This window comes from Phyllobates terribilis, unplaced genomic scaffold, assembly GCF_046119375.1.
Source record: "Phyllobates terribilis strain yellow unplaced genomic scaffold, ASM4611937v1 Scaffold_11__3_contigs__length_659146591, whole genome shotgun sequence".
In the NCBI taxonomy this organism is placed as follows: Eukaryota; Metazoa; Chordata; class Amphibia; order Anura; family Dendrobatidae; genus Phyllobates; species Phyllobates terribilis.
In genome coordinates, this window is record NW_027362771.1 from 605,660,501 (window position 1) to 605,671,298 (window position 10,798).

Sequence of the window (10,798 nt, forward strand, 5' to 3'; positions counted from 1 at the left end):
AGACCGCTCGGTCACGCTACCTCATACGGATGTTCAAACTTATTTATATCAGAAATTTGACAATGATTTAAGTTGCAGAAAACATTGTATAACTAATTAGACAAATATACAAAAAAAATAACATTTGTATTTTTGTCTAATTAGTTAAACAATGTTTTCTGCAACTTATATCATTAGCAAATTTCTGATTTAAATGAGTTTGAACATCTGTATGAGGTAGCGTGGCCGAGTGGTCTAAGGCGCTGGATTAAGGCTCCAGCCTCTATGGATGCGTGGGTTCAAATCCCACTGCTGCCATTATTTATTTGGATCTAATTTTTACCAAAAATTAGGAAACAGTTGAGGAAGTAAAGGGGATTGAGAATTTAGGAGGCAGCGGTAATTCTATCCTATACTTTTGAACTACAAAAGGTGGAAAACCTGCGAAAACTGAGATTTTAAGATTGGACTGTAGAAGGGAAGTGTTTAATGGACTCAGTAAAAAGGAAGGAAAGGTAGGATGTTCTAAAGCAAAGAAATGTCCAGGACGGATGGGAGATTTTGCTAAATTTAATTCTCACTGCACAATCAGTAACAATCCCGAATAGAAGGAAGAATGGAAAGCATTTATGGAGACCATGATGGCTGAATACTGAACTTAAAAGGTTGCTAAAAAGGAACAAAGAATTGAATATCAAATGAAAAGAAGGGTTCATATCTAAAGAAGAATATAATGCTGTCTGCAGGGAAAGCTGGGCTAGCGTTAGAAGAGCTAAAGCCAGTAATGAAGTCAGGCTTGCAAGACAGACCAAAAGCAATAAGAAAGGATTTTGGAAGTAAGTCAAAAGTTAAAGAAATGACAAAGATGCTATAGGATTTTTAAAAGATGAAAAGGGTAAAGTGGTCAATAATGATGTTGAGAAGACTGAACTTTTAAATTCCTATTTGGCTTCTGTGCTCTCTAAGAAAGCAAATGTAACATCAAGTGATCTTCACTGAGCTGTAGAAGAAAAGGAACATGTGAACAAGTCATACGTATGAATACTGCATATGAGTGGTCATGTAGGCATCAGAATTAATTACATAATTTACCATCTATGTTACATCCATGTCAGTTCAATCAATGATCAACCATTCTCAAAATTTGCCAAAATCAATCTTGGTCAAAAGAAGTCTAACTGCCAGCTCATATCCCTGCTGCCTTTTTAGGGTTATCAATACAGGATGAGCAGAGAGATTAGCAAACATAAACAGAGCCATGCTGCTTCTGCTGCTTTCCAGTAAGTTACCCTAGTGATTGTAATGCACACGCCTGGGCTGAGCGGCGTGTGCGAGTGATTCCACTGGACCGTGCCTGAGAGTGAATGCCTGGAGGGGCGTAACTAGGTATTCACCCGATCCGACCAGGGTCGCATGACGGCATACGACGCCAGTGCACCAAGGAGGAACCGAGCAGAGGGACCAGGTGCTACTCCAGGACAGACCCCGGACACGGCTGTTGACCCACACAGGGGAATACAGGAAACGACTGGTTAGGCTGGCGCACAGACTGGTGGGTATAGGCAGGCACGACAGGTATGCAGGCAGTCGGGTATGCAGGCAGGGGGGTACAGGCAAGCACAGCTAGAGTGCAGACAGGGAGGCACTAGCAGGTAGGAACACAGGCGGGATAGGACCCAGTACACACTGGGACTCAGGAACTATGCAGGCAGAGGGGTACAGGCAAGCACAGCAAGAGAGCAGACAGGGAGGCACTAGCAGGTGGGAACACAGGAGGGATAGGACCCAGTACACACTGGGACTCAGGAACAGAACCACAGATGTGGCGGACAAACACAGCAGAGTGAGGCCGCCCAGAGAGGTGAGCGAGAGCAGGGCTGGACGAGACCGCCTGGAGCGGTGAGCAAGAGTAGAGCAGGACGAGGCCGCCTGGGACGGTGAGCAAGAGTAGAGCAGGACAAGGCCGCCTGGAGCAGTAAGCAAGAGGTCAGAGCAGAGCGAGACTGCCGGGGCAGTGAGCAAAGGATTCAGAGCGGAGGATTTGTACATTGACTCGGGGGAACCTTTTTCCAAAACATATGACTTGTATCCAGATATTTAACTAATCTTTCCTCTGTTGGCTCATCCGCTAATTTTTAAATATCACTGAATTAGGTGGTATAGATTACTTGCTATGATTTCCCATTTACAGGACACTCAAACATGAAGGATTCCTTCACCCCTGCCTGTACGTAACAGATAATCAGAAGCAGCAGCAAGGAAGACATTATACAGCAGTGCAGAGCAGTGTAGCTATGAATCCATCACTAGGGTGACTTACTGGAAAGCAGCAGAAGCAGCATGGCTCTGTTTATGTTTGCTAATCACTCTTCTCATCCTGTATTGACAATCCTAAAAAGGCAGCAGGGATATGAGCTAGCAGTTAGACTTCTTTTGACCAAGATTGATTTTGGAAAATTTTGAGAATGGTTGATCATTGATTGAACTGACATGGATGTAACATAGATGGTAAATGATGTAATTAATTCTGATGCCTAAAGCCAACATGACTATTCATATGCCGTATTCATACGTATGACTTGCTCACATGTTCCTTTTCTTCTACAGCACAGTGAAGATCACTTGATGTTACATTTGCTTTCTTAGAGAACACAGAAGCAAAACAGGAATTTAAAAGTTCAGTCTTCTCAACATCATTATTGACCACTTTATCCTTTTCATCCTTTAAAAATCCTATAGCATCTTTGGCTATTCTTTTACTTTTGACTTACCTCCAAAATCCTTTCTTAATGCTTTTGGTCTCTCTTGCAAGCCTCACTTCATTACTGGCTTTAACTCTTCAAACGCTAGCCAAGCTTTCCCTGCAGACAGCATTATATTCTTCTTTAGATATGAACCCTTCTTTTCATTTGATCTTCATTTCTTTGTTCCTTTTTAGCAAGCTTTTAAGTTCAGTATTCAACCATCCTGGTCTCCATAAATGCTTTCCATTCTTTCTTCTTTTTGGGATTGTTACTGATTGCGCAGTGAGAATTTAATTTAGCACAATCTCCCATCCTTCCTGGACATTTCTTTCCTTTAGAACATCCTACCTTTCCTTCCTTTTTACTGAGTCCATTAAAAACTGCCTTTCTACAGTCCAATCTTAAAATCTCAGTTTTCGCAGGTTTTCCACCTTTTGTAGTTCAAAAGTATAGGATCGAATTACCGCTGCCTCCTAAATTCTCAACCCCCTTTACTTACTCAACTGTTTCCTAATTTTTGGTAAAAATTAGATCCAAATTAATAATGGCTGCGGTGGGATTTGAACCCACGCTTCCAGAGAGACTGGAGCCTTAATCCAGCGCCTTAGACCGCTCGGCCACGCTACCTCTTACAGATGTTTAAAGTTATTTATATCAGAAGTTTGCTTTTGATGTAAGTGGCAGAAAATATTCTATATCCAATAAGGCAAAAAGACAATTGTTATTATGCAACAGCAACATAATTATCAGGGAATTGTTTGTACATTGACTCTGGGGCACCATTTTACAAAACATATGACTTGTATCTAAATATTTATCTAATCTTTCCTATGTTGGCTCATGCGCTAATTTTTAGATATCACTGAATTAGGTGGTATAGATTACTTGCTATGATCTCTCATATACAGGACACTCAAACATGAAGGATTCCTACACCCCTGCCTGTACGTAACAGATAATCAGAAGCAGCAGCAAGGAAGACATTATACAGCAGTGCAGAGCAGTGTAGCTATGAATCCATCACTAGGGTGACTTACTGGAAAGCAGCAGAAGCAGCATGTCTCTGTTTATGTTTGCTAATCACTCTACTCATCCTGTATTGATAATCCTAAAAAGGCAACAGGGAAATGAGCTAGCAGTTAGACTTCTATTGACCAAGATTGATTTTGACAAATTTTGAGAATGGTTGATCATTGATTGAACTGACATGGATGTAACATAGATGGTAAATGATGTAATTAATTCTGATGCCTAAAGCCAACATGACTATTCATATGCCGTATTCATACGCATGACTTGCTCACATGTTCCTTTTCTTCTACAGCACAGTGAAGATCACTTGATGTTACATTTGCTTTCTTAGAGAACACAGAAGCAAAACAGGAATTTAAAAGTTCAGTCTTCTCAACATCATTATTGACCACTTTATCCTTTTCATCCTTTAAAAATCCTATAGCATCTTTGGCTATTCTTTTACTTTTGACTTACCTCCAAAATCCTTTCTTAATGCTTTTGGTCTCTCTTGCAAGCCTCACTTCATTACTGGCTTTAACTCTTCAAACGCTAGCCAAGCTTTCCCTGCAGACAGCATTATATTCTTCTTTAGATATGAACCCTTCTTTTCATTTGATCTTCATTTCTTTGTTCCTTTTTAGCAAGCTTTTAAGTTCAGTATTCAACCATCCTGGTCTCCATAAATGCTATCCATTCTTTCTTCTTTTTGGGATTGTTACTGATTGCGCAGTGAGAATTTAATTTAGCAAAATCTCCCATCCTTCCTGGACATTTCTTTCCTTTAGAACATCCTACCTTTCCTTCCTTTTTACTGAGTCCATTAAAAACTGCCTTTCTACAGTCCAATCTTAAAATCTCAGTTTTCGCAGGTTTTCCACCTTTTGTAGTTCAAAAGTATAGGATCGAATTACCGCTGCCTCCTAAATTCTCAACCCCCTTTACTTACTCAACTGTTTCCTAATTTTTGGTAAAAATTAGATCCAAATTAATAATGGCAGCGGTGGGATTTGAACCCACGCTTCCAGAGAGACTGGAGCCTTAATCCAGCGCCTTAGACCGCTCGGCCACGCTACCTCTTACAGATGTTTAATGTTATTTATATCAGAAGTTTGCTTTTGATGTAAGTGGCAGAAAATATTCTATATCCAATAAGGCAAAAAGACAATTGTTATTATGCAACAGCAACATAATTATGAGGGAATTGTTTGTACATTGACTCTGGGGCACCATTTTACAAAACATATGACTTGTATCCAAATATTTATCTAATCTTTCCTATGTTGGCTCATGCGCTAATTTTTAGATATCACTGAATTAGGTGGTATAGATTACTTGCTATGATCTCTCATATACAGGACACTCAAACATGAAGGATTCCTACACCCCTGCCTGTACGTAACAGATAATCAGAAGCAGCAGCAAGGAAGACATTATACAGCAGTGCAGAGCAGTGTAGCTATGAATCCATCACTAGGGTGACTTACTGGAAAGCAGCAGAAGCAGCATGTCTCTGTTTATGTTTGCTAATCACTCTACTCATCCTGTATTGATAATCCTAAAAAGGCAACAGGGAAATGAGCTAGCAGTTAGACTTCTATTGACCAAGATTGATTTTGACAAATTTTGAGAATGGTTGATCATTGATTGAACTGACATGGATGTAACATAGATGGTAAATGATGTAATTAATTCTGATGCCTAAAGCCAACATGACTATTCATATGCCGTATTCATACATATGACTTGCTCACATGTTCCTTTTCTTCTACAGCACAGTGAAGATCACTTGATGTTACATTTGCTTTCTTAGAGAACACAGAAGCAAAACAGGAATTTAAAAGTTCAGTCTTCTCAACATCATTATTGACCACTTTACCCTTTTCATCCTTTAACAATCCTATAGCATCTTTGGCTTTTCCTTAACTTTTGACTTACTTCCAAAATCCTCTCGTAATGCTTTTGGTCTCTTTTGCAAGCCTCACTTCATTACTGGCTTTAGCTCTTCTAACGCTAGCCCAGCTTTCCCTGCAGACAGCATTATATTCTTCTTTAGATATGAACCCTTCTTTTCATTTGATACTCATTTCTTTGTTCCTTTTTAGCAAGCTTTTAAGTTCAGTATTCAGCCATCCTGGTCTCCATAAATGCTTTCCATTCTTACTTCTTTTCGGGATTGTTACTGATTGTGCAGTGAGAATTTAATTTAGCAAAATCTCCCATCCTTACTGGAGATTTCTTTCCTTTAGAACATCCTACCTTTCCTTCCTTTTTACTGAGTCCATTAAAAACTGCCTTTCTACAGTCCAATCTTAAAATCTCAGTTTTTGCAGGTTTTCCACCTTTTGTAGTTCAAAAGTATAGGATAGGATTACCGCTGCCTCCTAAATTCTCAACCCCCTTTACTTCCTCAACTGTTTCCTAATTTTTGGTAAAAATTATATCCAAATTATTATAGACAGTAGTGTGATTTGAACCCACACCTCCAGAGAGACTGGAGCCTTAATCCAGCGCCTTAGACCACTTTTCCACGCTAACTCATACGCATGTTCAAACTTATTTAAATCAGAAATTTAATAATGATATAAGTTGCAGAAAACATTGTATAGCTAATTAGACAAAAATACAAATGTTATCATGCATGAGCAACATAGTTATCAGGGATTTGATTGTACATTGACTCTGGGGCACCATTTTCCAAAACATATGACTTGTATTCTGATATTTAACTAATCTTTCCTCTGTTGGCTCATCCGCTAATTTTTAGATATCACTGAATTAGGTGGTATAGATTACTTGCTATGATCTCCAGTATACAGGACACTCAAACATGAAGGATTCCTACACCCCTGCCTGTACGTAACAAACAATCAGAAGCAGCAGCAAGGAAGAAATTATACAGCAGTGCAGAGCAGTGTAGCTATGAATCCATCACTAGGGTGACTTACTGGAAAGCAGCAGAAGCAGCATGGCTCTGTTTATGTTTGCTAATCACTCTACTCATCCTGTATTGATAACCCTAAAAAGGCAGCAGGGATATGAGCTAGCAGTTAGGCTTCTTTTGACCATGATTGATTTTTGGCAAATTTTGAGAATGGTTGATCATTGATTGAACTGACATGGATTTAACATAGATGGTAAATTATGTAATTAATTCTGATGCCTAAAGCCAACATGACCACTCATATGCAGAATTCATACGTATGACTTGTTCACATGTTCCTTTTCTTTTACAGCACAGTGAAGATCACTTGATGTTACATTTGCTTTCTTAGAGAACACAGAAGCCAAATAGGAATTTAAAAGTTCAGTCTTCTCAACATCATTATTGACCACTTTACCCTTTTCATCTTTTAAAAATCTATAGCATCTTTGGCTTTTCTTTAACTTTTGACTTACTTCCAAAATCCTTTCTTATTGCTTTTGGTCTCTCTTGCAAGCCTCAATTCATTAATGGCTTTAGCTCTTCTAACGCTAGCCCAGCTTTCCCTGCAGACAGCATTATATTCTTCTTTAGATATGAACCCTTCTTTTCCATTTGATACTCATTTCTTTGTTCCTTTTTAGCAAGCTTTTAAGTTCAGTATTCAGCCGTCCTGGTCTCCATAAATGCTTTCCATTCTTCCTTCTTTTCGGGATTGTTACTGATTGTGAAGTGAGAATTAAATTTAGCAAAATCTCCCAGCCTTCCTGAACATTTCTTTCCTTTAGAACATCCTACCTTTCCTTCCTTTTTACTGAGTCCATTAAAAACTGCCTTTCTACATTCCAATCTTAAAATCTCAGTTTTCGCAGGTTTTCCATCCTTTGTAGTTCAAAATTATAGGATAGCATGATCGCTGCCTCCTAAGTTCTCAACTCCCTTTACTTCTTCAACCATTTCCTAATTTTTGGTAAAAATTAGATCCAAATAAATAGTGGCAATGGTGGGATTTGAACCCACGCCTCCAGGGAGACTGGAGCCTAAATCCAGCGCCTTAGACCGCTTGGCCACGCTACCTCTTACAGATGTTTAAAGTTATTTATATCAGAAGTTTGCTTTTGATGTAAGTGGCAGAAAATATTTTATATCCAATAAGACAAAAAGACAATGTTATTATGCAACAGCAAAGTAATTATCACGGAATTGTTTGTACATTTACTCTGGGGCACCATTTTACAAAACATATGACTTGTATCCAGATATTTAACTAATCTTTCCTCTGTTGGCTCATCCGCTAATTTTTAGATATCACTGAATTAGGTGGTATAGATTACTTGCTATGATCTCTCATATACAGGACACTCACCATGAAGGATCCTACACCCCTGACTGTATTTAACAGATAATCAGAAGCAGCAGCGAGGAAGACATTAAACAGCAGTGCAGAGCAGTGTAGCTATGAATTCATCACTAGGGTGACTTACTGGAAAGCAGCAGAAGCAGCATGGCTCTGTTTATGTTTGCTAATCACTCTACTCATCCTGTATTGATAAATCAAAAAAGGCAGCAGGGATATGAGCTAGCAGGTAGACTTCTTTTGACCAAGATTGATTTTGGCAAATTTTGAGAATGGTTGATCATTGATTGAACTGACATGGATGTAACATAGATGGTAAATTATGTAATTAATTCTGATGCCTAAAGCCAACATGACTATTCATATGCCGTATTCATACGTATGACTTGTTCACATGTTCTTTTTCTTCTACAGCACAGTGAAGATCACTTGATGATAGATTTGCTCTCTTAGAGAACACAGAAGCCAAATAGGAATTTAAAATTTCAGTCTTCTCAACATCATTATTGACCACTTTACCCTTTTCAACTTTTAAAATTCCTATAGCATCTTTGGCTTTTCTTTAACTTTTGACTAACTTCCAAAATCCTTTCTTATTGCTTTTGGTCTCTCTTGCAAGCCTCAATTCATTACTGGCTTTAGCTCTTATAACGCTAGCCCAGCTTTACCTGCAGTCAGCATTATATTCTTCTTTAGATATGAACCCTTCTTTCCATTTGATATTTACTTCTTTGTTCCTTTTTAGCAAGCTTTTAAGTTCAGTATTCAGACATCCTGGTCTCCATAAATGCTTTCCATTCTTCCTTCTTTTCGGGCTTGTAACTGATTGTGCAGTGAGAATTTAATTTAGCAAAATCTCCCATCCTTCCTGGACATTTCTTTACTTTAGAACTTCCCAACTTTCCTTCCTTTTTACTGAGTCCATTAAAAACTGCCTTTCTTCAGTCCAATCTTAAAATCTCAGTTTTCGCAGGTTTTGCACCTTTTGTAGTTCAAAAGTATAGGATAGAATTACCGCTGCCTCCTAAATTCTCAATCCCCTTTAATTCCTCAACCGTTTCCTAATTTTTGGTAAAAATTGGATCCAAGCAAATAATGGCAGCAGTGGGATTTGAACCAACACCTTCACAGGCACTCGCTCTTAAACCCAGTGCCTTAGACCTCTCGGCCATGCTACCTCTTACAGATGTTTAAAGTTATTTATATCAGAAGTTTGCTTTTGATGTAAGTGGCAGAAAATATTTTATATCCAACAAGACAAAAAGACAAATGTTATTATGCAACAGCAACGTAATTTTCAGGGATTTGTTTGTACATTGACTCTGGGGCACCATTTTACAAAACATATGAGTTGTATCCAGATATTTGAGTAATCTTTCCTCCGTTGGCTCATCCGCTAATTTTTAGATATCACTGAATTAGGTGGTATAGATTACTTGCTATGATCTCCCATATACAGGACACTCAAACATGAAGGATTCGTACACCCTTGCCTGTACGTAACAGATAATCAGAAGCAGCAGCAAGGAAGACATTATACAGCAGTGCAGAGCAATGTAGCTATGAGTACATCACTAGGTTGACTTACTGGAAAGCAGCAGAAGCAGCATGGCTCTGTTTATGTTTGCTAATCACTCTGCTGGTTACATAGTTACATAGTTACATAGTTTATAAGGCCAAAAAAAGAAAAGCGTCCATCCAGTTCAGCCTATTTCTTGTGTACTACAGCTATTCCGCTGCGTTGATCGAGGGGAAGGCAACAAAAAAACCTGCGGTATAGGCCAGTTTACATCATTGAGGAAAAATTCACTTCCCGACACCAATCTGGCAGTCAGATTAAATCCCTGGATTAATTAACTAAGCATAAGATGTAATTTTATTGTTCTCAAGAAAGGCGTCTAGGCCCCTCTTGAACTCTTTAAGTGAGTTGGACATCACCACTTCCTCTCCCACAGAGTTCCAGAGTCTCACGGCTCTGACCGTAAAGAATCCCCTTCTATGCTGGTGCAGGAACCTCCTTTCCTCCAGACGCATAGTGTGCCCCCTCGTCATTGTCACCATCCTTGGTATAAACAGGTCATGGGAGAGATCTCTGTACTGCCCCCTGATGTATTTATACATGTTTATGAGGTCTCCCCTAAGCCTTCTCTTTTCCAATGTAAATAGGCCTAATTTTGACAACTTCTCTGGGTATTCTAGTCCCTCCATTCCCTTTATTAACTTAGTCGCCCTCCTTTGTTCCCTCTCTAGCTCCAATATGTCTTTCCTGAGCACCGGAGCCCAGAACTGTGAACAATATTCTAAGTGCGGCCTTACCAGCGCTTTATACAGAGGAAGAACAATGTTCTCATCATATGCCCCTATTCCTCTTCTGATGCATGCCATGACTCTATTTGCTTCGCAGCTGCTGCCTGACACTGGGCACTCCAATTTAATTTGCTATTAACCAAGACGCCCAGGTCCTTCTCCATGTCAGATTTCCCCAACGGTTTCCCATTTAATATGTATGGGTGACTGCTGTTTTTCTTTCCCATGTGCATGACCTTACATTTATCGCCATTGAATCCCATTTGCCATTTTTTGGCTCAACTCCCCAATTTATCTAAATCCTCCTGTAGCTGTGCCCTATCCTCATCTGTATTAACTACTTTACAAAGTTTAGTATCATCTGCAAATATTGCTATTTTACTATGCAACCCTTCCACTAGATCATTAATAAATATATTAAATAATATAGGGCCCAAGACAGACCCTTGAGGCACCCCGCTAGTAACCCTGACACAC

General features: G+C 39.2%; 4 non-coding genes across 4 annotated transcripts; 1 reads left to right on the top strand and 3 right to left on the bottom strand.

Moving 5' to 3' along the window:
• The first annotated feature begins 215 nt into the window (after positions 1-215).
• Positions 216-297, top strand: TRNAL-AAG (transfer RNA leucine (anticodon AAG)). Its single transcript has one exon. It is a non-coding gene; the product is annotated as a tRNA-Leu (tRNA).
• Positions 298-3,268: 2,971 nt separating this feature from the next.
• Positions 3,269-3,350, bottom strand: TRNAL-AAG (transfer RNA leucine (anticodon AAG)). Its single transcript has one exon. It is a non-coding gene; the product is annotated as a tRNA-Leu (tRNA).
• Positions 3,351-4,729: 1,379 nt separating this feature from the next.
• TRNAL-AAG (transfer RNA leucine (anticodon AAG)) lies at positions 4,730-4,811 on the bottom strand. Its single transcript has one exon. It is a non-coding gene; the product is annotated as a tRNA-Leu (tRNA).
• Positions 4,812-7,652: 2,841 nt separating this feature from the next.
• Positions 7,653-7,734, bottom strand: TRNAL-UAG (transfer RNA leucine (anticodon UAG)). Its single transcript has one exon. It is a non-coding gene; the product is annotated as a tRNA-Leu (tRNA).
• Between the last annotated feature and the right edge of the window lie 3,064 nt (positions 7,735-10,798).